Source organism: Equus asinus, chromosome 3 (genome assembly GCF_041296235.1).
Source record: "Equus asinus isolate D_3611 breed Donkey chromosome 3, EquAss-T2T_v2, whole genome shotgun sequence".
Classification (NCBI taxonomy): Eukaryota; Metazoa; Chordata; class Mammalia; order Perissodactyla; family Equidae; genus Equus; species Equus asinus.
This window is the reverse complement of record NC_091792.1, coordinates 41,375,316-41,402,846: the sequence shown is the minus strand read 5'-3', so window position 1 is coordinate 41,402,846 and position 27,531 is coordinate 41,375,316. Positions and strand designations below refer to the sequence as shown.

General features: G+C 38.6%; 1 protein-coding gene and 1 pseudogene across 1 annotated transcript in view; both read left to right on the top strand.

The window, feature by feature from the left end:
* Positions 1-27,531, top strand: part of DCHS2 (dachsous cadherin-related 2) — a 241,967-nt gene that overhangs the window by 43,323 nt on the left and 171,113 nt on the right. The gene's annotated exons all lie outside the window — the stretch shown is intronic.
* LOC139044909 (small ribosomal subunit protein uS2-like) lies at positions 474-27,424 on the top strand (annotated as a pseudogene).

Here is a 27,531-nt window from a genome sequence, read left to right as displayed (position 1 = left end):
TTTTAGAATACCTCGTCTTCCTTTACTGCTTGAAGTGGAAGTGCTTATCTGTGTCCTTTCAGAGGTTTGTAAGGCTATTGTCTTGAGGATGATGCTTTTATGATCAACAAATAAAAGGACCTCCAGCTGCTTGGATCTACTGTACTCATATTTGTAGTAAGTAACAAATACTGCCTTTTCTCTTAACATTTTTTTTCTGGCACCCTCAGATAGATCCTGTTTAGATTCAAAAAAGATTCAGGGGTTATTTGGATGAATTTAGATTTTTCCCTTTTGAGATACGTGAAATGAAACGATTTTTGATTCTCTAAGCTTCTTTGGTAGAGCTCGTTGAAGTTCTTGACAAGCTAATATTTGTTAGAGATTTGGTCCTGCCTTCTATTAAATATGTAAACGACAAAATGTTTGTATTTTTTCTTTTCTGTTTAGTAATTGTGCTGAACTCTGTAGTATCAAGCCGTATAATAAGCGGGATGTATCAACATGAGCACAAAACCTATGATGACAATTGGTATTACAGATTTTGAGTTTATGCTGTGGCATGTCATAGTGCTAGATTACTGCATTAGTACTATGGCCACATTGTTCATGAGCCCTTTGGGCAGTGACAGGAATGGCAGGCGAAAGAGGATGGTGGGTATCTACATACCAGGTGATCCTAGCCACTTGATTATTAAAATCCTCCTCTACGGAGATAACTCTTTGGTGAGCATTCACGTGGACTCACAAATATCTTGAAGTTTTGTTGCCTGTTCAGAAGGGTCTATCCTCATGCCTCTTCTCCAAACCTCCTTATCACCAGTTTTCCTATCATATTCCTTCTAATTTCCTGACAGTCCATCCAAACCATTGGCCACAGCCCATGAAGCAGTGTAGACTCATATCGCTGGCCATTTCTCCTTCCAAGAAAAATGATCAACGAGAAGCGCTACTTGCAATTCTGCCCACTGGGAGGATCTCCCTTCACCACTGTTCTTCCCAGATGTCCCAGAGAGGGACTCTTGTGCTGCAGCTGTCCACTTTTGGGTAGTTCCTGCATATCATGCAGAACCATCTGTAAAACAGGCCTGAGTTCTCTCTTCCTCAGTCAGATGATTAAACAGAACTCGCCATGAGGTCATAGGTGTGGGCTGGGAGAGAGAAGGTGACATAGCAGGAGTAGGGGGCATGGGCATTTGGGGCATACTTCCTCATGTAACTTACCTGTGCCTTCAAGGACATTTTGATCCTGTATATAACACTTCCATTAGATAATGGAGTGCTGCCATGCATGCCCAACTTTATGGCTTGGAGGACCAGACAACACCCAATTCGTGGTGGGTAGCTCTGGTCACATGGTAACTTGGCATCCCGTGGTTAAGTATCTACTCTCTATTAAAGCCCAGCAGCAAGCCAAAAGCTGTTTCTCAAAAGGAGGGTAGTTGCCTTCTGTGCTACCAGAGAAGGGTCCTTACGGTGTTCTGGGTTCCCATCGTAATTTAAAGGGAAACTTTCACAATATCCGGAGTCCTTGATGTTCTGCAAACGAAGGAGGAGGATGTCCTGTTGTTCCTTGCAGCAGGAACCCACTTACGTGGCACCAACCTTGACTTCCAAATGGAACAGTACGTTTACAAAGGAAAAGTGATGGCATCTACATCATAAATCTGAAGAGAACCTGGGAGAAGCTTCTACTGGTAGCTCCTGCCATTTGTGCCATGGAAAACCAGTTGATGTCAGTGTCAGTCAGGAATACTGGCCAATGTGCTGTACTGAAGTTTGCTGCTGCCACTGGAGCCACTCCTGTTGCTGGCTGCTTCACTCCTGGAACCTTCTCTAACCAGATCCAGGCAGCCTTCTGGGAGCTACTACTTCTGGTGGCTACTGATGCCTCAAAGAGGCATCTTATGTTAACCTGCCTCCCATTGCTCTGTATATCATAGACTCTCCTCTGTACTATGTGGATATTGCCATTCCGTGCAACAATGAGAAAGCTCACTCAGTGGTCTGGTGTGGTGGATGCTGGCCTGGAGAATTCTGTATATGCGTGGCACCAGCTCCCATGAACACCCATAGGAGGCCATGCCTGATCTCCGCTTCTACAGAGATCTTGAAGAGATTGAAAAGAAAGAGCAGACCACTGCTGAAAAGGCTGTGACCAAGGAGGAAGCGACTGTGACCAAGCCAAGGTGAAGGGACTGCTCCAGCTCCTGAATTTACTGCTGCTCAGGCCGAAGTTACAGACTGGTTTGAAGGTCTGCGGGTGCCCTCTGGGCCTATCTAGTTAGTTCCCTACTAAAGACTGGAACTTTGAAGACCGGTCTGCAGCTAATGGGTAAGAACAACCACCAAGTGGTCTTACGCTGTTCTCCCACGGACTCTTGAACAGAAAACAGATAGGAGGTTGATGGAAAATAAACAGTTTCTGAAAAGAGAAAAGAGAGAGTAGTTATCTTCAGAGGATGGCAGGGTTTTGCTCGAAAATGCTAGAGGTCTGTAGTGTGATTCACCTATAGGGGCCAAAGGCTCCAAACAGAATCTCAATCTGCCACCGATACTACAGGTACATTGGGATCTGCTGGATTGTATGGCCCAAGTGGTAGGGCAGCTTGCATGGCAGCCTGGACCTGTTGCAGAACCTTCTCTTGTTCTGGGCTCCACTCAAAACCAGCAGCTTTTTGAATCACTCAGTAAATGGGCTGGAGTAACACACTCAGATGAGGAATATATTGCCTTAAAAATCCAAAGAGGCCCGCGAGGCCCTGTACCTCCCTTCTGCTTGTAGGAGGGTGAATTTATCCTTCACCTTAGAAGGGATGTCTCAACATGCTATGCACTGCTGAACTGGAAATTTCTCTGAGGAGGAAGGCTCCTGAATTTTTGTTGGATGTAATTTCTACCTCTGACACACAAATGTCTTGCCAAAAGTCTAGAGTAGTTGCTAGTACCAGGAACTTTCTACGGGTGTTTAGAACAGTGCCCCGTGCCTAGCAGGAGCAGAATAAGTGTTATTATTATTTCTAGTGATTGTTGAATAAAGCTATATGGGAGTATGTTTCATTCAAAGAAGCGCAAGCTGAGCAGGAATTCCAGTCTACCTAAAACTCTCTCCAGTATTTAAGAGAATCCAAGTACACAGTCCAAGCAAATGTCAGTAAAGACCCTGGTGTCCACCCTATTCTTTGGCACCCCATAGCTTTGGGAGACTGAAGCTTTTGCTTTCTCTTTGCTTTTATTTTTATTTCCCCACTATCTCTCTCTTTGGATTCCCAACAATCTCCAACATGCTTCCACAGGATGACCTTCTCCCAGGAGGTCATGCTCCTTCTGCTGTCTTCAGCCCATGAGGAGTATAGTTCTCTGTTTTCCTCTGGGAGATCCATTTGTATGGATTTTGCCTTTTCTGTACTTATAGAAGGGACTGGGGAAGCCAAGCTGGTCATGCTCTCGTGTTTGTGGGGGGCTGGGAGGAGGGAAGGCGGCGACCCTCACGTGTTAATGATTTTTGCATAGTCACACATACTGTGAAGAGACTCATAAAAATATACAATGGTCACAAAATCGAAGGCAAACAAATAGCCGTAAGGGGAATTTTCACTGTTGCTATTTGTTTAGTAACAGGTTAAAATCTGAAAGTTCTATTTATTATTATTTTAACCATATCAAATTCTCATTTATACACATTTTCACCTTTTTACTTATGGAGTAAATGTTTGGAAGGAAATAAAGATTAACTGAAAAAAGATTTCATCATGATGTTTTTTACCTTTTTATTTCTTGAAGAACGGAGATATGGAAAAGAAATCAAGATTAATTTAGAAAAAGATATTTCAATTAAAAAATGTGAATGATGACATTTACATAGCAGCCGTACCAATGGCAGTTTTTCAGTTTTTGAGATGTTTCAATGACGAATTACGCCATGTGTATATTTGTAAAACCTCATCCCTTTCCCCAACCAGGGTGTGTGTGGGGGCGAGTGGGGAGGGAAGGCAGGAGGAGATAGAAAGACGGAGGCACCATTTTTTAAAACCCATTTTCTGTTTTTGATGTTACATCATCAAAATCAGTGTATCAGTGGGAGTATCTCAGGCGTAAGTGCAGCGGTGAGTACCTAGAAACCTGATCCTTCCCTCGTGGGGTTCACGGTCCAGTGAGGAGCGACATCAACCAGCCAGTCACATAGCTGGAAGTTAAATTCAAGTTTCAGTGAGCGCTGCAAAGAATAATGTATTGCAATGTGTGAGCCTGTGCTGGAGTCTAGAGAAGACAGGGAAGTCTTGCCCAAGAAATTATTGTATATGGAGCTGAAATCTGAAGGGTGAGTAGAAGTTCATTAGAAGAACTAGAAAGGCTGGCTCAGCTAGAGGGAACAGGGACAGCTTATGTGAACCAGAAGGAAAGGCCTCTGTGGCTGGAGTAGGGAGAGCTGAGGGCTACTAGGATTTTTGACCTTAGTATAAAAAGCCACTAATATGTTTTAAGCAAGGGGTCCCAAGAACCCCACTTGGAGGTGGGGGCAGGAGTGCTGGCAGGGAGATATGTTAGCAAGTATTTCCTCAAACTCCATCTTGTTAAGAGCAAAAAGTAGTTTGAAGTTTATCGTGTAAAATCCAAATTTGTTTGAAAGTAGGTTCTCAAAACAGCAAAAACCACTAAAGATATGTAGTTTTAATAATCTGTAATTGAAATTTTTATTGAGATAATTGTAGATGTACACACAGTCTGACAAACAATACGGAGAGATCCTGGGTACCATTTACTCAGTTTCCCGCCATGGGAACATTTTCCAAAACTGTAATATAATATCACAGCCAGGATATCGACATTGATACAGTAATCAACTTACGTAGATTTCCCTAGTTTTATTTGTTCTCATTGTGTATGTGTGTGTATTTAGTTACATATGATTTTGTTACATGTGTAGGTTTGCATGTCTACCACCACAGTCAAAAATTTTTCGATGAAAGAAAAAGTTAACCCTCTAATTTGGAACAGTTGATAAATTATGTGTGAAGAGGTCAAAGAGGAAATATAACCAGTTTATTTGCTTCCTTTTCACTAGCCGGCAGTTTGCTTTACTTTGGAATCTGGTCATTTCAGTGTGCCTTGAGAGGCAGCACTGCGGGTCCCAGAACTTAACTGTAGGGTGGCGGAGTGTTCAGCACGGAGTCTGGAGCTAGACTGCCTGGGTTGTGGCTCCAGCTCTATCCCTTACTCTCTGTGTGGTCTCAGGCCAGTTACTTAGCCTCTGCCTGACTCAGTTTCCTCATCTGTAAAATGGAGATGATAAGAGGACCTACCTTCCAGAATTGTTCTGAGGATTAAAGAGTGCATTGTGTAAGTGAGAACTATCCTCACTGTTTATTGAGTTAACTCCTTCAAGACTATCATCCATCTGTCAGTGAAAATTTCAGAAACAGATTCTGGACCTTTTCTTCCTCACTCTGTGTAAAGCAAGACATTCTCTTAACAGAAGGTCTGTGATAACTTTAGCGTATGATTAACTTTTGATCTGAATCTAAATATGTTGCTGCACATTTGTCTCCTAGGGATGTATTGACTCTGATAAAATATTTCAATTTCAGAGCCCTGACAAAAGCTTTAAAAATAACCTCTTTAACTTTCAAATTTTTCCTGTAAGCTATTATGGATTATATTTTTAAACCTTTTCTATTTCCCTAGAAATCTTATTGATCTGTCAGAGCTAATACCACGTGTCTAACATAGGAGAGATAGACTGACTATTGGAAAAGAAGGTGAAGTGTTCTTTCTGACAGGAAAATGGAGATGAAATTACAAAAAATTCTTTAAGGAACGGTTTCCTCCTCTACACATATAGTAATGAATCTCTTTTCCTGATTGTGCCCCCAGAGATTTTGGGGTCATTGTTTGGGGATAGATGGATACATTCGTACATTTGGGATTCTGAAATCAGTTTTCGTTCTACTCAAGGGACATGAATAGATTCCAGCAGAAGGGCAGGTGACCTGTGCTTTCATTGTGGGAGGGGGTACACTTACCACAACCAGCTATTTGAGGCTATCCTAGGGCGTCCAGGGAGGAACATGAAGAATGGATTACATACATTAAAAAAAAAGTAAAACTAACCTGTTTTCCTTTGGTTACTTGCAAAAGTGACATGGGAAATCAACTGCCTCCTGTCTCAAATATCCTCAAGAAATGGAGCGTCTGTGCACATGGGGTAGTTTTTCTCAGAGCATGAAGACAAGGGAGATTCATGCATATATTCATTAAGCAAATATTTATTTATTGAAGCATTATTAGATTCCAGACTCTATTCTAGGCCCTGGAGATAGCAGTGGGCCACAGTCCCCTCCTACAGGGAGCCATTCCAATGAGGGAGAGAAATAATAAAGTAACAAATAATGAATGACATGTAGTGACAAATGCTGTGAATAGAATTAAAGCAGGATGGGAAGGCAGAGTGATAGGCATTGCTCTTTCAGAGGAGGTGGTCAGGAAAGGCGTCTCTGAAGAGGTGGTATTGATCAGAGACCTGAGTGAAGTGAGGAGCCAGCTGCCATGCCCATCTCTGTGGGACTAGGCATCTAGGCAGAAAAGACAGCAAGTGCAAATGCCCTGAGGTAGAAACCCGCTCACTGTGTCTGTGGAACCACAAGGAGGCCAGTGTGGCTGGAGCTGAATGAGGAATGAACAGTAATGTGGAAAAGATGAGTTTGGAGAGATGGTCAAGGGCCAGTTAATGTAAGGCTTCAAAGGCCACAGCAAGGACTTTGCATTTTATTCTGAGTGTGAGCAGAAGTGAGTGGATGCTTTTGAGACCAACAAAATACTACGATCTGATTTATCTTTTGAAAAGATTGTCTGGCACTGTGTGGAGAGGTGGTGTGGTGGTGGTAATGGTGGTGATTGAAAAAGATCCCAAGCAGGGAGAGCCATGAGGAGGTTGTCGCAACAACGCAGGTGAGAGATGGTGGTGGCTCAGCCCAGGGTGCTATCTGTGGAGGCTGAAGTAGAGAGAAGAATTCAGGTTCAGAATATATTCTGATTGTAGGGAAGACAAGATTCGCTGAAAGATTGGACATGGGCAATACCAGAAAAGCACTTTCTCAGGATTTTGACCTGAGTAATTGGGTGAATAGAGGTGCAGGTGTTAAATTGTGGTACCTGGGAGAAGTATGTTTAGGGAAAGAAGTCAGGAGTTGATTTTTGGGCATGTTAAATTTGAGATACCTACAAAATAATCAAAGTGAGATGACAACTAGCACTTGGATATATGATTCTGAGATTCAGGAAAGGGATTGGAGCTGGAGATGTGCATTTGGGGGTCATCAAATAACAGGTGGTGTTTAAAACTATTAGTCTGGACCGCATCAGTAACGTATTGAATGTAAATAGAGAAGAGGTCCATGGGCTAAGCCTCAGGGCAGTCCATCCAGAGATAGAAGTAAGCAAGGAGACTGAGAAGGAGCAGCCAGAAAGGGAGGAGGAAAACCAGGAGAGTGTTGTATCCTGGAAGCAAAGAGAATGAAATGTTTCAAGAAGGAGAAAGTGATCAAGTTTGTCAAATGAGAGCTGGATAAAGATGAGGGCTAAGAATTGGCCTCAAGCAGTGAGCAGCATATTGGTGCTCTTGACAAGCAGTTTTAATGGAGTAGAACATAAAAGGAAGAGACTCCTAACTATACGTAACTCATCCAAGGAGTTTTGCTGTAGAACAGAACAGGGGAGTGATGGGGTAGCTGGGAGGGAATGTGGTCTCATTGGAGTTTGTTTTGAAAACTAACAGCATGTTTGTATGCTGAAGGGATGATCCTGAGAAAAGGGACAATTGACGATGCCTAAGACATGGGTTAATTGTAGGAGCAGGGTCCTGGAGTGGGTGAGAAGGATGGTACCCAGAGCTCCAGTGGAAAAGAAACAATCCATCTGTTGCAACAAGAAAGGCATAGAGCGTGTGGATATTCATGCAGAGGGGTTGGTAGTTTGGGAGTGGGGGAATATAGAAGTTCTTTTCTGATTGCCTTGTTTTCTTAGAGAAATAAGGTGAATATGAAGGAAAGTCAAAGGCAGAGTGCTGGTGGTGGAGGGGATGAAGGCATTGGAAGAGAAAAGTTCTGCAATAGGTCCCAGAGAATAGGAATGTCCACTCAATAGAGAAATATTGAACTGCCAGGCAGCTCCAATGTCCCCTTAAGATTGTGGTAATACATTTTAATGGAGATAAGCCAGTGTAATTGTGATTTTATTTAGCCATATTGTTGTATAGAAACATCTATAATAGGTGGAGTTGGTTTTAACCAGATTTGGAGAAATGGAATTAAGGGATTGGGCAAGGAGGTGTCTTTGACAGTGGACCGTGGAATCTAGATAATGTAAGGAGGGAAGTGAGGGTATGAGGAGGAGGTGGTGTTTGTAGGAGGTTGTTAGAGTGGGGATACTGGAATGAGCGAGCTGGAGAGAGGGCAGGTGGTGGCCGGAGAAAGGGATAGTTGAACCGGAGATGTTAGTAGGTGGTGCAATTATTGACAGTCAGAATGTCAGGATATGAGCAGAGGTTTGCATGACTGAGGGGGGCTAAAAGATAGGATCTTTGGACATGAGGAGGGTATAGACACTGGTGTCAGGGTTTTGGATGAGTCATTTATGCCTGTCAAATCCTTAAGCTTGATCAGACTCGTGACCAAGAGAAAGACAGAACCATAGCAGAAAAGTTCTAAGAATAAGGGGATGGGAGAGTGCTCATGACTATCATGGGTGATTGTAATAAGCAAAGTAGCTTGTGATCTGATGACATGTGCCTCAAAGAGACTGCGGGTTTTAAGAGGGAGGAAGGTAAAATATCCTGGGATCTTCAAAGAGAATACGTACCTCATTCCCGGTCCACTGGCACTAGGAGTGTGAGAGAAAAGCAGCTGTAACTCGAGAGGGTGCTGAGGTAACAGGTGTCCTAGTGTGAGGGGCATACAGTTTTCAGTTATACCAAGAAGGTGAAGGGAATGTTCTGAGAAGAGGGTGAGAGCACAAGGGAATTTTCCTGATGACAGACCTGGACTATCCAAGGTATGGTGGAAGGGTTTGAGGGTTCCAAGAAGGGTGTGTTTGAGTCAAGTAGAGGATGTACAGAGCCTTGTGGGGTAAGAGAGTCTGGGGGTTGAGGCTTTACCTTCTTATAGGGATTAAAGTCAGCAGGATGGAGGCCCGATGTTGGGATTTGTCCTACAGGTCACTTAGGGGAGGCTGATGATCAGACAGTTCTAGCCTCCTCCTTGGGACCTGTCATTTAGCATCATGTCACAGGGCGTCATGAGGTAGGAGGGATAAATAGAGGCTGACCCGGAACAGGTGGAGCTCTGTGTGCCTGCCCCCCAAATTCAGTTACTGGCCATAACAACACTGAGAGATCACCCAAATGAAGAGAATATAAAAATGTCTGGAGTAGCGAATGAGTATAATGTATTTGATGGTGATGTAAAGACTTCACTTGTTTGGATTAGCAGTAAGTAAAATTTGCTCATTCATTTGCCCAGTGGTTATTGATTACCAGGTGTGGAGGATACAGTGAAAAGCAAGACTCAGTCCCTCCAAATAATATCACGCATCAGAATGTCTCCCAGACACAGCCTTATTTACGTCCTGTCTTCTCCCCAACCGTTAAAACCACAAGAACTGGTTTTTCATAGATGGGTATTTATGTTTACTAATTAATAAAGGGCTATTTTTAATAAAATTAAAAAGCCTCTATAAATAAACACTGGGACTTTCAAATAGAAAACAAAACCTGACACACTAATAAAGAATGATATCATTCTTTCAATACAAACAGAGTTCTACTAACTCTAAGTGTTGTGTTATGGTTTTCTTTAATTTGGAGAAAGGATGTTCTGCTGTAAAAGAGTTTAAAAATAAAAATAGGAAAGAACTTTTCTGAAAAACGTTTATGCACCTCATACTATTTGCCAGTGATCATCACAGCAAATACAGAGAGCTTTACCATTTTTCAGTTTACTCTTATTTTATGGTATGTATTTCGTACTTTGTGTGGTGTTAAAAGTGGACTTTATATTTATTAGGCAAGCTGGGAAATAATACAGGAAAGCATTCACGATATTTAATCAAGTCATGAACTATTATAATCTCTTTGCTTCCAAACCTGCTGATCCAGAGTCATCTTTTGGGCTTTCAGAGCATCAACAGGTTGCTACAGTTGGGGTGGAAATCTTTTGAACATACCATGTTATCATAGTGAAGAAATCTTGACTAAAGTTTTAAAATAGGATGAAACCAATTTCAATTTAGCTTTTAAGTCAATGAGGTTCTCCATTCTATTTTTGTATATGATTCTAACAAAGACTTAGCATCCTTTCTTTTCAAAGCACCCTAATATCAAAGGACTGCCAGTGCTGCAATGCCTCTTTATTTTCGCCCTTGCCAGCAAAAGTTTGAGTCACTTTTCTAAAATGTTGGCAAAGTTCAAAGAGACTTCATAGTAACTCTCAACTTACTAGTGATATATATGTGTGTGCCTTTTGCACATTACAACTCCAAACATCTCATGCTATTTTTCTAATGACATTTGGAGTAATAAACATGTGAAAGACATTATTTGGGGAAACAGAGAAAGTCTGAATTATGTGGCAAGAATGGGGTTCAGTTGTGATTTTTTTTAATGCTTCTCTTTATATCTTCTTTATGCTGTATTTTTTGGCTTTATAACTTCTTACTGCAGGGATAAGCAGGGTAAGACGATTGTTTGTGGGCAACTGATAGAGTGATTTATGGTTTTTCTGTTTCAGAATACAAATATGTTCAATCATTCATAAAATTTCATCTAGTCTATGAATCTTTAATGAGGGTGATAATTGGTTTTTCCTAAGAAGGAAAAAATTAGTTTTGGGGGGATTAAAAACATGAAGGAATCTTACAACAATGATTTTTTTTGCTCTCCAAATGGTCACTGTACATAAATAGCTATATGGTCTATCTGTAAATTTCATGGGGAAAGAGATTAGAAAAAAACATGCCTCAAAAGGCGCCTTAGAGTGATGATAATTTAAAAAAAGGTTGAGAAACACTGATCTAGTCTTTGAAGATAGAAGCTCGGCACCAAAATAAAATATGAACCACTGGCATGATAATATAGATAGATTTTGAAAACAAATTCCAATTGTATATCTACAAGTACAATTTCATTTGTTTGCCAACAATTCATCTTAGACTGAGTTTTCATCAGTCTGTTTATAACTCCCGCTGGTTCATTATTATACTCAGGATTCTGAGGCAGGGCGCTGGCTGTCTCAGCTTTGCTTCATGCTTGTCCTTTCTTCCAGGAGCTGACTCTCTTTTGGAGGAAATGAGATAAGGAACGTAAAGCACTTGGCATGAAACCTCCTGTAAGCGAAAGTGTAGACAGCTGTGGGATCACAAAGGAAGAAATAGTTAACTTTGCCGGAAAGTGGTTAGGGAAGGATTCAATAAAGAGATGACTTTAGACCAAGGAGTTTGCGAGCTTGGATGGGAAAACAATTACATCTTTATTTTCAATTAATTCCATCTGAAATTTACTGTTTCCTTCAATTATGATGTGGCAAAACACAGTAGAATTAACAGTATCTGGACTTTGTCACAGAAATCATAGATATTTCTATAGCACACTATAATTGTTGGAAATATCTTTAAATATTATTTATGGTCGTAAGTACATTGAACTTAGAGTAGTTACTAGACCCACCTCTAGATCTTGTTAGAGTTAACATATTAATAAAGTACATATTTTACATATTTTGTAAATCTCACGTTTAACCATATAAAAATTCAAAACTTCTGTTTGACAAGGGGCACCATGAAGTTAAAAAGAAAATGACAGCATACGATGCATATATAACAGACAAGAGATACAGATTCATAATAAAAATAGAGCTCCTGCAGCAGATCCATGGGATTAAGCAGAAAATTTATGACTTATCAAAGAGGGGCTATGACAAGACAGGCTATAGAAGAAGATAGTGATGTGGCCAATGAAAATATAAAAACATTTCTCAGGTCCTCAAGGAAGTATGAATTTAAAAAACAATTATTTAAAAACATTTTGGCAAATTGTCAAAAACTAAAAGTGAAAATGTAAAGTATAAAGGGTGTGAGAAAATGGATCCTTTCATAATGTTGGTAGAAAGTGGTAAATGCTTTTTTTTCCAGGGCAGTTTGATAGTAGCTTTCAATTTTTTTAAATGCTTATAACTGTTGACTCAGAAATCCCATCTTCAGAAATCTCTCCTACAAAAATACTTCATATACATATATAGATATATGTACAAGAATGTTTGGCAAAGTAGTGTTTTCATTGTGAAAAACCAGAAGTGACTTACATGTCCATTAGTGGGGAAATTTATTGAATACATTGTCAGATTCTTATAATGGTTGATATGCAGCTATACATATGTATAGCTATATCTGTTGATGTGGACACTCTTCTAAGACATACCACTATAGGAAAAGTCATAGGGAAAATACGTAGTATATCTTATTTATGTAAAATGTGGCAAGGCCAAAAACTCAACAAAATCCAGAGAGCATGGAAAATTGTCTTGATGGATATGAGCCCAACTCTGCATAGATGTAGAAGTTCCTGCTGGTGGGAGGAGTGGGGATTGGCAGGGTGAGAGATGAGAGAGTTTGTTTTTACTCTTCTGTAATGTTTGGACTTTTTATAAATATATTACTGCATAATTAAGTAAAAGGAAAAAAATTCTAGAAAATAATTACATTTACAATGAAAACAAAAGTATAAGCTACTTACGAAGTAATCCCCTGGGAAATATGCAGGACTTGTGGAAAGAGAACTGCTAAATTTTATTGAGGTATATAAAAGAAAGCCTGAATAATGGAGAGATGTGCTGTGTTCTTGAATTGGATGATTCAATATAAGTTTATAGGTTTTAGTGCAAATCTAGTCAAAACCCATGGGAAATTAAAGTTGACAAAATGATCCTAAAGTACGTCAGCAAGATTAAAAAGCATAAGCAGCAAGAATAGCTAAGACAATCTTGAAAAAGAATAACGAGAGTGTGCCTGTGCAGTGAGATATTAAAGAGTATTCTAAAATTTAAATAATGGAAATAGTGAGCACTTGGCCCATGACTAGACAAGAAGAGTCCTTTAGCAGAATGGAAAACCAGAAGCCGATCTAGGAACTACACTTTGGGTAGCAAGGACCTAAGCTGAACAGAGCCAAGAAGGGCTAATTTGACCTTAGAATCAAGATTGGTACTATCCAAAGGAAATGTATTGTGAGCTACAAATGTAATTTAAAATTTTCTAGTAGCCACATTCAAAGGAGGAAAAGGAGGGGCCAGCCCCATGGCCCAGTGGTTAAGTTTGTGCACTCTGCTTCAGTGGTCCAGGGTTTCGCTGGTTCGGATCCTGGGCATGGACATGGCACCGCTCATCAGGCCATGTTGAGGTGGCGTCCCACATGCCACAACTAGAAGGACCCACAACTAAAAGTATACAACTATGTACTAGGGGGGCTTTGGGGAGAAAAAGCAAAAAAAAAAAAAAAAAAGATTGGCCCATTGTTAGCTCAGGTGCCAAAAAAAAAGAAAAAGGAAGGAAAAGGAACAGGTAAAATTAATTTTAATAATGTATTTTATTTAAACCAATATGTCCAAAATCTTATCATTTCAACGTATAATCAATATAAAAATTATTGAGATATTTTACATGTTTTGTTTTGGGATTAAGTTTTTGAAATCTCCTGTGTATTTTACATTTATAGCACATCTTTATTTATGCTGTAATACAGCTACATTTCAAATGCTCAATAGCCACATGGAGCCACTGACGACCGTATTGGACCATGACAAAATAAAAGGAGAATTTATGGCTTATACAAATTTCAGCCTAGATGAAGATTTGGGCATATTAGTTTCTACTTTATGCATAAGAACCAAATGTAGGTTTAAAGTGTATGTTTATATATATGTATATGTTACCTCACACATTCCAAAATAAATTCCTAATGGACTAAATATTTTTAAATGAGACCATACAATCATATGAATAAAATATAGATGACAAATTTTCTGATCTTGGGAGTGCCACAAGACCTTTTTAAAGATGAAGATGTAAGAGAAAAGAAGTCATGAAAGAGAAAATAGCTAGATTTGACTACCTGAAAAGCTAAAATCCAATTAATCAGAATCACTGAATACTAAATTAGAAATCAAGCAACAATGTTGAAAAAAATATTTATAGGTGATGTTAGTGTCATGGCAGAATGAGTTGTTCCCTTTGTCTCTCCCCTCTAAGTTCCATCCGGTAGGACAGCCAATGACCAACAAAGAACTCCATGCACAGAGCACCAGTGTTCCTTAGAGACCCATACATCTTTACATTGGAAGGTAGGGGATTGGACCTCTGGGAGGCAGTGGAACTAGGGGAGCAGCCCCTTTCCCCTCCCCTTGTGGCAGTGATCCAAAACATAGATACCCCCAGCAGTGGCAGTGGTGCCCTGACTTGAGGTTTCAAAAGATGCATTGGAGCCAAATACCAGAGGCTGCAGGAGCAACAGTGGTGCTTATGACTCCCCCTCCCCCAGTGGTGGAAGGTGGCATTTGTGACCTGAGGCTTCAGGAGCCATGGCAGAAGCTGTGACCCAGCCCCTAGTTGTGGCACCCCCAATACTGGCCCTGCTAGCAGTGGGGGCTGCATATGAGATCCCAGGCTCCTGGCAGTGGCAGTGACACCTGTGAACCCAGTGCCCCTGGTAGCAGTGCTGCCAGCACCCTCAGCAAACCCAGGAGAAGCAGCACAGGTGGTGCATGGGGTAGTAGCTCCTAAGTCTGTGGAGAGCCTGTAGAGATCCAGTGGGGGAACATGAGACCCAGGTGACCCCAGAAACAGCAGAAGAGTTTGCAACCTGGTCACCCTGCAACTGCAGAGACATTGTAAGCAGCAATGTACCAGCAATCTCAGAGGCACAAGCAGTACAAGGAGGGCACTGATGATACCTTTAGCAGAAGTAGTGGAGGGTGGAAAGTGCAGGCTCTCGAATACAACCAGAAGCCACTCAGAACCAAAGTAACAAAAGCCTTACCCAAATAAGAAAGGTGTTTACTATCACGGATTCACTGCCAGAGGATCAACTCATCATGCACCATGAAGAACTACAGCAACAAAGTTGAAAAGAAATAAAATGACAACTCTCCAGAAACCAAACTTGAAGTCACAGAAGATTGCAATCTAACTGACAGAGAATTCAAAATAGCTATCATGAAGAAACTCAACAAGTTACAAGAAAACTCAGATAGACAGTTCAATGAGATCACGAATAAAATTAATGAACAGAATTTGGATTACTTCACCAAAGAGATTGAAACTCTAAAAAAAGAACAAATGGAAATTCTGGAGATGAGGAGCACAATTAATGAGATGAAAAATAAAGTCAAAAGCATTGGAAATAGACCAGATTGTATGGAAGAGAGAGTTAGTGAGCATGAAGATAGAAATCTAGAAATTATTCAGGTGGAATTGGAGAGAGAACTAAGCCTAAAAAAAGTGAAGAAATCATATGAGAAATATCTGACTCAATTAGGAAAAGCAACATAAAGATAATGGGTATCCCAAAAGGAGAAGAGAGAGAGAAAGGAGCAGAGTATATTCAAATAAATAATAGCTGAGAACTTCCCAAACCTGGGGGAGTAACTGCATATACAAGTCCATGAAGCTAATAGAACACCTATTATCTCAATGGAAAAAGACCTCCAAGGCACGTTATATTAAAACTGTCAAAAGTAAATGGCAAAGACAGAATATTAAGGGCAGCCAGAGAGAAGAAAATAACTTACAAAGGAACCCCCATCAGGCTATCAGAGGATTTCTCAGCAGAAACTACAGTTTAGGAGAAAGTGGAATGATATATTGAAAATGTTGAAAGACAATAACTATCAGCCAAGGATACTCTACCCAGCAAAGTTATCCTTCAGATATGAAGGAGAAATAAAGGCTTTCCCAGATAAACAAAAGCTGAGGTAATTAATCACCATAGCTGCCTTACAAGAAATGTTGAGGGCCAGCCCTGGTGGCATAGTGGTTAAGTTTGGTGCACTCTGCTTTAGCAGCCTGAGTTTGGTTCCCAGCCACAGACTTACATCATTCATCTGTCAGTGGCCATGCTGTGGCCGTGGCTCACATACAAAATAGAGGAAGATTGGCAACAGATGTTAGCTCAGGGAAAATCTTCCTCAGCAAAAAAATAAAAAAGGCTGAAAGGAGCCCTCCTACCTAAAACAAAAAAGCAAAGGTTTACAAAGCCTTGAGCAAGGTGATAAATAGACAGACAGAGTCAGAAAAGTGGACCTCTATGTCAGAATAGGTTAGTAAACATTTAATCATAACATAAAGGCTAAAGGGAAGAAAACATCAAAAATAACTATAACCACTTCAATTTGGTCACAAACTTACAACACAAAAAAAGATAATTTGTCATACCAAAAACATAGAAGGGGAAGAGGAAAAGGACAGGACTTGCATAGGCTAGTGGAGATAAGATGCTATCAGCAGCAAAGGAATATCTTATCTGTGAGATCTTTTATGCAAACCTCATGGAAACCACTAAACAAAAAAATCAGAGCAGAGTCACAAAACATAAATAAAGAGAAAACTGAGAAAAATATCACAGAAAACCACCAAACTGAAATGGCAGACAGAAATACAAGGAAAAAGAAACAAAGGCATATAGAACAACCAGAAAACAAAAGATAAAATGGCAATAATCACTCTAAATGTAAATGGGCTGAATTCACCAATCAAAAGATACAGAGTGGCTGGATGGACTAAAAAACAAGACCCAACAATATGCTGCTTCCAGGAAACCCATCTCAGCTCTAAAGACAGACAGGCTCAGAGTGAAGTGATGGAGGATGATACTCCAAGCATATGGCAACCAAAAGAAGGTGGTTGTAGTCATACTTATATCAGACATAATAGACTTCAAGCCAAAAAGATAACAAGAAACAAAAGTGGACATTATAAGGAAAAATGTCACCTTCTTCCACCAAGAATGCATAACACGTTAATATATATGCACCTAACACAGGAACACTAAAGTATATAAAGCAAATATTAACAGAACTAAAGGGAGAAATTGACAGCAACACAATAGTAGGGGAATTTAACACCCCACTTACATCAATGGTACATCATCCAGACAGAAAGTCAACAAGGAAACATTGGCCTTAAATGAAACACTAGAGCAGATGGACTTAATAGATTTAAATAAAACATTCCATCCAAAAGCATCGGAATACATATTCTTCTCAAGTGCACATGGAACATTCTCAAAGATAGACCATGTGTTCAGAAACAAAACAAGCTTCAATAAATTTAAAATTGAAATTACATCAGGCATCTTTTCCAACCACAGTGGTTTGAACTAGAAATCAACTGCAAGAACGCTGGAAAAGTCATAAATATGTGGAGACTAAAGAACATGCTACTGAACAATTATTGGATCAATGAAGAAATCAAAAAATACTTAGAGACAAACGAAAATGAAAACACAACATACCAAAACTTACGGGATGTAGGAAAAGAAACACTAAGAGGGAAGTATATAGCAATACAGGCCTACCTCAAGAAACAAGAATAATCTCAAATAAACAATCTAATACCATACTTAAAAGAACTAGACAAAAGAAGAACAAACAAAGCCCAAAGTCAGTAGAAGGAAGGAAAGAATAAAAATCATAGTGGAAATAAATGAAATAGAGGCTAAAAAAAAAAAGAAAAATAGAAAAGATCAATGTAACTAAGAGCTGGTTCTTTGCAAAAAGATAAACAAAATTGAAAAACTCCTAACTAGACTCACTAAGAAATAAGAGAGAGGGCTTCAATAAATAAAATCAGAAATGAAAGAGGAGAAATTACAACAGATGCCATAGAAATAAAAAGGATTATAAGAGAATACTATGAAAAGCTAGACCTCAGCAAATTGGATAACCTAGAAGAAATGGATAAATTCTTATCATCGCACAACCTACCAAAACTGAATCAAGAAGAAATTAGAGAATCTGAATGTATAAATCACAAGTAAAGAGATTGACACAGTAATCAAAACATCCCCCAAAACAACAGTCCAGGACCAGATGGCTTCTCTGGTGAATTCTCTCCAACATTTGAAGAAGATTTAATATCTGTCCTTCTCAAACTCTGCCAAAATATTGAAGAGGACAGGACACTTTGTAATTCATTCTATGAGGCCAACATTACCCTGATACCGAAAGCAGACAAGGACAACATGAAAAATGAAAATTATAGGTCAATATTGCTGGTGAACATAGATGCAAAAGTCCTCAACAAAATATTAGCAAATTGAATACAACAATACATTAAAAGGACCCATACCATGATCAGGTGGGGTTTATTCCAGGGATGCAGGGATGATTCAGCATCTGCAAATGAATCATTGTCATACACCACATTAACAAAATGAAGAATAAAAAATCATATGATCATCTCAATAGATGAGGAGAAAGCATTTGACAAGATTCTACATCATTTATGATAAAATTTCTCAATAAGATGGGTATAGAAAGAAAGTACCTCAACATAATGAAGGCCACATATGACAAACCCACAACCAGCATCTTACTCAATGCTGAAAAACTGAAAACTGTTCCTTTAAGAACAGGAACAAGACAAGGATGCCCACTCTTGCCACTCTTATTCAACATAGTATTGGAAGTTTTAGCCAGAGCCATTAGGCCAGAAAAAGAAATAAAAGGGGTCCAAATTGAAAAGAAAGAAGTAAAACTGTCGTTATTTTCAGATGACATGATTCCATATATAGAAAACCCTAAAGAACCCACCAAAACACTCTTAGAAATAATTAACCTATACAGTAAAGTTGCAGAGTACAAAATCAACATACAAAAATCATTTGCATTTCTATACACTTACAATGAACTAGAAGAATGAGAATCAAGAATACAATCCCATTTACAATCACAACATAAAGAATAAAATACCTACAAATAAATTTAACCAAGGAGGTAAAAGACCTATACACTGAAAACTGTAAGGTATTATTGAAAGAAATTGAAGAAGACATAGACAAAAGGAAAGATATTCCATGCTCATGGATTGGAAGAATAAACATAGTTGAAATGTCTATATTACCTAAAGCAATCTACAGATTCAGTGTAATCCCAATCATAGTCCCAATGACATTCTTCATGGAAATAGAACAAAGAATCTTAAAATTTATATGGAATGACAAAAGACCCCAAATAGACAAAGGAATCCTGAGAAAAAAAGAACAAAGCTGGAGATATCACACTCCCTGATTTCAAAATATAGTACAAAGCTATAGTAAGCAAAACAGCATGGTACTGGCAGAAAAACAGAAACAGAGATCAATGGAACAGAATTGATAGCCTAGAAATGAAACCACACATTTATGGTCAGCCGATTTTTGACAAAGGAGCCAAGAACATATAATGGAGAACTGAAAGTCTCTTCAACAGATGGTTTTGGGAGAACTGGACAGCCTCATGCAAAAGAATGAAAGTAGATCATTATAGTACACCATACACAAAAATCAATTCAAAGTGGATTAAATACTTGAATGTAATACCTGAAACCATAAAACTCCTAGTAGAAAGGCTAGGCAGTACACTCTTTGACATCGGTCTTAGCAGTATATTTTTGAATACCCTGTCTCCCATGAACATCAAGGGAAACAAAAGAAAAAATAAACAAATGGGACTACATCAAACTAAAAAGCTTCTGCACAGAAAGGAGACCATCAGGAAAATGAAAAGGCAACCTGCCAACTGGGAGAAAATATTTGCAAATCATACATCCAATAAGGAGTTAATAGGAAATTAATCAAATGTATTATGGCTCATTATGAGATAGGTCAATATTTATTGATATGGAAGGATGTTAACTGTCAGGCTAAGTGTAAAAGCCAGCTTATAAACAGTGAGGATAATATGAGATTATTTTGCTTATATATAAACATATTAAAAAGTAAAGGATTCATTTAAAATGTTAATTCTTTATGAATATTGGTGGAATTTTTGATGTTTATTTTTTCCTCTTTGCTTGACCATACTTCCTAACTTTTCTACAATGAACATGTACTATGTAATGAGATAAATCTTAGAAAATATTGAAGACCACAGACAAACAATCATATGTTAAATGAAAAATAACAGGTTATAAATACAGTGGTATGATCCTTATTTGTATTTTAGAAAGCATGTAGTAAGAAGACTCTAAAAGAGATAAATCAATATATAGACAGTGACTATGATGTTCTTCCTTTTTTTTGTATTTTTCTATTATTACTAAATGTTCTATAATGAAAATGGTTGTATCTGTAAGCAGGCAAAAATGCTATTGTCATTTTTAGGAGAAACACCCTTCAGAGAATATCTGCTTGTGATTCTGACAAAATATTTCATTTATCCAATGAGAATTTCACTTCTTTTTAACAATTGCTTTATACTTTCTGAAACTGATATTGTAACTGACCTTTTATATGTAGCTTTTATGTAGTCTTTACGTGCGACTTAAGTTGACAGGATTTAGACGACAGTATGTGAAGGATAGTTTTGCCAGATACCGAATTCTTGATTGAGAGTTTTTTCTTTCAGCACTTTAAATATGTCATCTGCCTGCCTTCTGGCCTCTTTGGTTTCTGATGAGAAATCGTCTCTTAATCTTTTTGAAGATTCCTCGTACATGACAAGTTGCTTCTCTCTTGCTGCTTTCGAGATTCTCTCTTTGTTGTTGGCTTTTGACAGTTTGATTATAATATGTCTCAGCTTGGATCTCTTTGAGTTTATTCTACTTGGACTTTGTTGAACTTCTTGCACATGTAGATTCATGTCTTCTATCAAACTTGGGGAGTTTTTGGCCATTATTTCTTCAGATATTCTTTCTGCCCTGTTATCTGTCTCTTTTCCTTCAGGAACTTCTGTAATGTGTATAATGGACCATTTGATGGTGTCCCACATATCTCTTAGGCTCTGTTCACTTTTCGTTATTCTTTTTTCTTTCTGCTCCTTTGATTGGATCATTTCACTTTGTCCTATATTCAAGTTTGCTGAATCTTTTTTCTGCCTTCTCAGATCTGATGTTGAATCCCTCTAGTGAATTTTAAATTTCTGTTTCTGTATTTTTCAGCTCCAAAATTCCTATTTGGCTCCCTTTTGTAATTTCTATCTCTTTGTTGATATTTTCATTTTGCTCATACATCGTTATTCTAGTTTCATTTAACTCTTTGTTCATGGTTTCCTTTTGTTCTTTGAGCGTGTTTAAGTCTTGTCTGATAAGTCCAATGTCTGGGCTTCCTCAGGGACTATTTCTACCAATTTATTTTTTTTTCTTTGTAAGAATCATACTTTCCTATTTCTTTGTGTGCCTTATAATCTTTTGTTGAAAGCTGGACATTTTAAACATTATAATATGGTGACTCTAGAAATCAGATTCTTACCTTGCCCTCAGACTTTGCTGTCGATGATTGTTGAGAGCTTCAGTTATCCATTTGTTTAGTTACTTTTCAAAAAATTATTTCTTTTTTGCAAAGGCAGTATTCCTTCTTATGTGTGGTCACTGAAGTCTCTGTTCCTTTAGCTTGTATTCAGCTAATGTTTTGGCAGAGATTTCCTTGAATGGTAGGGGCTCAGAAAAGGTGGGATGGGGAAACATAGGGATAGCAGTAGAGCTAGAGCTAAAGAGATACAGATAGATAGATAGATACATACATAGATAAATAGATAGATAGATAGATAGATAGATAGATAGATAGATAGATAGAAAAATAAAACACTTCTCCCAGTCTTTGCAGATTGGCCTATTTCAGGTTTCTTATGACTAGAATGAAACATTAATGTCACTAACCATAAGGCAAATTTTTTCAGCTCACATTTATCATTTGTGTAATAAGTCCATTACAAAATCTTCAAGATTCTAATTTAATATATCAGTTTTAATTTTGGGTAGTTAGTAGGTATAATTTGGATTATTTTGATAGGAGGATAACAGGTAAGATATAAATTCTGTACCATTTGTCATTTATTTGTCAGAGGTACCCATTAGTTCTAAAGTAGTATTGGTCTTATAATTCCCGTAATTTTTAAGAGTTATCTGGCATAGTAACCATGGTACCCAAGAATTTGCTGCTCAATCTTAAAAAAGTTAGTTTTGTTTTGCTTCTAATAACTTGTTAAATTTTTTAATTTTAGAATATTTTAGATTCACAGAAAAGTTGCAAGAATAGCATATATTTCCCTCACCCAGTTTTCCCTATTGTTAATATATTATATTACTATACCACATTTGTCAAAACTAAGAGACCAACATCAGTACATCATTATTAACTAAATTCCACACTTATTTTGGAGTTCACTAGCTTTTCCTAATGTGCTTTTTCCATCCCAGTATCCCATTCAGAATACTGCATTACCTTCAGTCATCAGGTCTCCTTAGGCTCCTCGGATCTGTGACACTTTCTCAGACTTTCCTCGTTTTTGATGACTTTGACAGTTTTAGTGAGTACTGGTCAGGTGTTTTGTAGAATGTCCCTTATTTTGGGTTTGTCTTATGTTTTTCTCATGATTAGACTGGGGTTATGAGTTTTGGTGAGGAAGACTAGAGAGGTCAAATATCATTTTCACCAAATTATATCAGGGGTACATGCTATCAAAGTAACTTATCATTAATACTGTTAATTAACTAACTTTTTCATATTACAATTTTATTCTGAAATACATCATCTTTACCAGAGTATATAAAATATATGTAGAAAGTTAAATGAATTATAATAAAAAGAACACTTAGGTACCTTTTACCCAGTTTAAGAAAGCAACAACTTTGAAATTTTCTGTTTTCTCTACCTCCATAGCTACAATCCTGAATTTTGTATTAATCATTCCCACAAATTTTAGAAAATATATATTATTTTTGCCAGGTTTTAAATTTTATATAAATTTATAACTTTGTATGTATTCTTCCGCACCTTGATTTCTTTCACTCAACTTTAGTTTATGATATTTATCCATCAGATGATTGATATTTGGATTTACTCTCTTATTCTCCCATCTTGTTATGTGCTTTTTCATTATCAACTTTTTCCTATTTCTTTTCTCCCCTCTTTTCTTGCTTTCTCTATCAGCCAAGGTCTTGGCAAGAATCTGGCAAACTCTGAAACTGGGTAATTTGAAGAGAGTTGTTAAAGTTACTGTTTACAAAGGTGTGGGCAGGGTGTAAGAAAACTAAAAGAGATGGTGAGGTGGCCTGGAGCTAGTACGAGCAGCCTGGTCATTGTAGGAGCCTAGAGGAGCAAGGGGAGTGTTCTCATTTCCTAGGGCTACCTTAACAAATTGCTGTCAACTGCATGGCTTAAAACAACAGGTATTTATTCAGTCATAGTTTTGGAGACAACAAGTCTAAAGTCAAGGTATTGGAAGGGCCGTACTCCCTCTGAAGGCTCTCAGGTAGATTCCTTCCTTGCTTCATTCTAGCTTCTGGTGACTCCCAGAAATCCTTGACATTCCTTGTCTTAGAGCTGCGTCACTACAAATTCTGCCTCCATTGTCACATGGCCTTCTTCCCTGTGTCTTGCCTCCAAAACTCCTTCTCTTTTGTCTTATAAAGATGCCAGTAATTGGATTTAGGGCCCACCAAATTCAATATGATCTCATCTTAACTTGGTTACATAAGGTTTTATTTGGAGTTACCAGGGGTTCGGACTTGAATCTATCTTCTTGAGGGGATACAATTCAAACCACTACAGGTAGGGATCATTTACCAGAACCGGGAGAGAGAGAGCGAGTGAGAAAGAGCACGAGAGAGGTTGAGAGAGGATCTGTATAGGCCTTCCTTCAGAACCTGGTAGCCATGTGAGAATGAAGCCAGGCAGTAGATGCCTTGCATTCACTTTCCTCCCTCCCTCTGATCTCCTTCTCTGCCCCTATTGGCTGAATTCATTCGGAATCCGGAGAGCAAGGGAGCCTCAGGATGTGGTCCATACAAGGTCAGCCTTGAAGGGCACAGAATGTGGTGGACAAAGGTAGAGAGAGGTTTAGGGGCATAGCTGTTGTATTGATTGAGGTTTTTTCTCTTTCTCTTTCTCTTCTTTTTCTCCTTCTGTAAGTCTGTCTATTATCCTGAAAACTTTATTCTCCATACCTATTCTTTTAGTGGTTACCCTGCCTATTTTAACATGCATATTTAACTTGAAGTCTAACACAGCTCAGTGCCTTTAACCTCCTACTGAACAATGTAAGCCCTTTAACTCCATCATTCCCTTCCAACTTATATACTATTATGGTTTGTTTGAAATAGTTGTTTTTAAACACAATTTGCCTGATGAGGAAAATGAGGCCCTGGAGCTTATGTGGCTTGCACTAAGTCACGTAATACTCCTCTAAGAGTCTTTAGTATTATTATATGCTTAATTCTGGGAATATGAAGATAGGATATAATCCGTGTTATAACATCTAGCAGAATATGTGAAAATATTGGACTATTACGGTTGTTCCTTAGACAAAGTAGCTAAAATCATCTTGGTTTTTTTTATGATTTGCCTTATGATAGCTTAGAATTTCACACTGAATGTTTTATACACTGTGTCTTGTTCAAAACACTTCCCATAATCAAGACATTATTGTATTGACTTTGGACAAGGTGTCACAGGTGGTTAATTCTTGATGAATTCCCTTGTTTATAAACACAAATGAAGGCAGGTGGAATATTAAAATAGGAAACCAAAAATATATATCTAGGCTCAAAAAGAACGTCTTTTTCTCTGTAGAAAAGAAATGAAGAATGGCGAATGGAGTCAAAGCCTTAGGCTTGTTGGGCATTTGTGCCAGGATGGTCTGGAAGTACGAAGTGGCAGGTGGGAGTTCAGCTTCTGCAGGTAAAGAGCACTGAGGGCCCAGGCAGCCTGGGGACTCAGACAGAGCCAGGTAACCAAAATGGAACCAGGCTTCCAGTGCACTTTGAGGCTAGGAATATGATATCCCAGTGTCCCCATTGGACAGGAGCCTTGAAATGCTATTACAAGTGTTGAAAGAGATGCAGTCAACTAACATTATTATCTGCATAGAAAAATCCAGGAAAATACATCAACTAATTATTAGATGACTTCTTTGCAGGATACAAGATTAACATAAAAACTCAGAAGCATTCCTATATACCAGTAATAAGCAATGAGAAAAATGTAAGAGAGAGAAGGTAACATTATTATCTGCATAGAAAAATCCAGGAAAATACATCAACAAATTATTAGATGACTTCTTTGCAGGATACAAGATTAACATAAAAACTCAGAAGCATTCCTATATACCAGGAATAAGCAATGAGAAAAATGTAAGAGAGAGAAGGTAACCACCTTTTAACAAAATATATCTAACAAAAGATGTGCAAGACATTTTCTGAGAAAAGCACCAACTGGTATTGAGTGATACCAGTTAGACAAACACAGTTTAAGGCATAACCAAAATACAACTTTAGTTTCTCTTATCTTCCCTTTAAAATGTATCCAGAAAAGAAGATCTTCCCAGCACCTGGATTGCAATGTGAGCAGTCCCTATCTTTTCTGGTTACTCTCAGGTAATAAGTCTTATGTTTTCTTTAAGTTACACACAGAGTTTTATTTCAGTAAATAGAACTCTCAGTCCCCCATCACAGCCAAAGCTCAGAATTTAATTTAGTGTTAAACCTCTCCTAGCTGAGGTGTGTTCGCTTTTTTTCTTTTTCAATATTGTAAAGATGTTAATGCTCTCCCAAACTGACCTGTAGATTAAGTGTAATCCTGATAAAAATCCCAGTGGGTTTTTTTGGTGGAATTAGACCAGATGATTCTAAAGTGTATATAAACGTGGAGAGGGCCAAGAATTACTGAGGCACTTTTGAAGAAGAAGAATGAGGTAAGAATCAGGAAAGAAGACATAATTAAAGTGAAGTAATTAAGATAGTGTAGCACTGGCATAGAACTGGACAAATCAATTAATAAAGAGAGCCCAGAAACAGACTCTCGCATATAGACACTTGATTTATGTCAGAAGTGGCCCTGCAGAGCCACAGGGCAAGATGGTCTTTTTCAATAAATGTTGCTGGGACAATTGGAAATGTATACAGAAAAGATGAAATTGAATCTCCAAAAGCACTTGGACTAGATAATGCTGAAACGGAGTCCCTAAAAGTAGTTGTTTTAGACCATGGAGGGATGTATAAAGTTTTGAAGAGGGTTGATAGATGCTACAAGATGCTCTTTTAATCTTAGCCTGTCCTGAGTTCTTAAATGAACCTTAAAACCCTTTGCATGGCCTTAGGGTATGGCCTAATATTTCATTGGCATAAGTGTAGCTAGTTTAAAAAAGAGCATTTCATAAATCGACATGATAACAGGGTTTAGACTCACATTTGCGTCCTATATGTGCATGCTCTGCCATCCTGTCCTACTTACAGAATATTTAATAAGTACACCTATTGCCTCTTCAGTTAGATCCCAAAGTGCCAAAGATAGCAATCATGGCTTATTTGAGGGGCACCTACACTGTTATTGCCATCACATTATTGTAGTTACAGCTGGCATACATGCTTACTACATGCCAGGCTCTCTTGTGGGCGGTTTATGTTATCACATTTCTTCCCAAGACACCACCATGAGGTGGGTTACTGTTAGGATCCCTATTTTGCAGATGTAGAAATTGAGGCACAGGGTGTGAAGTGATTTGCTGAAGATCACACAGCTAGTAAGGAGCAGAGCTAGGGGACGACCCCAGGGAAGTCCTATTCTAAAGTCGTAGTTACTCACTACTAGATAATGTTTTTTATTATATGCAGAGGAAATTGATTACAGAAGTTTTGAAGTTCTATGGCAACAGAAACTGATTCTGGCTAACTTAAGTAGAAAAAGAAAATTCTTGGAAGGGTCTTTGGTACTTTACAAAATTGATCCAAAGTCTAGGAAGCCAGGATAGGGGAATAGGCAGAAACCCAGGGGAGCTGGGTCATGTTGCAGAAGTGGTCTGATGAATCTGCTGCTGCTGGGTGCCACTGCTAAGGCTGAGTTGTAAACTGTCCCCTCTAAACTGTTTCACTCACTCAAAAATTGAAGTTTTCTTGTAGAAACTTACGTTTGGCCCAGCCTCGTACACCTGTACCTGCTCCATCTGCCAAGGGCGAGGAAAGGCAGTCGGTGGCGTCCTTTGGCTTTTGTGATAAGAAGGAAGAGTTGGCTTCCCATCAAAACCCACACACTGAAGGCTTTCCCACAGAGGAAGGGGAATTAGATGCTGAGCAGCCGAACACTGATGAACAGTCATCACAGCTCTCCTCTTTGCTCTCGTATGTCCATCCTGCAGCACCCGTTCTCCTCATTGAGAGTGGTCCACTGGGCAAATCGGAGAGCTGTCTGCATAAGCCACACTCAGGACATTAAACAATAGCCCCTTACTGTCGCTTAGGAAATAAATGATCCAGTTTATATGTCATTGCCAGATTGTTCTCTAATTTTGAAAATTTTCCTAAATGTTTAGAATCATAATC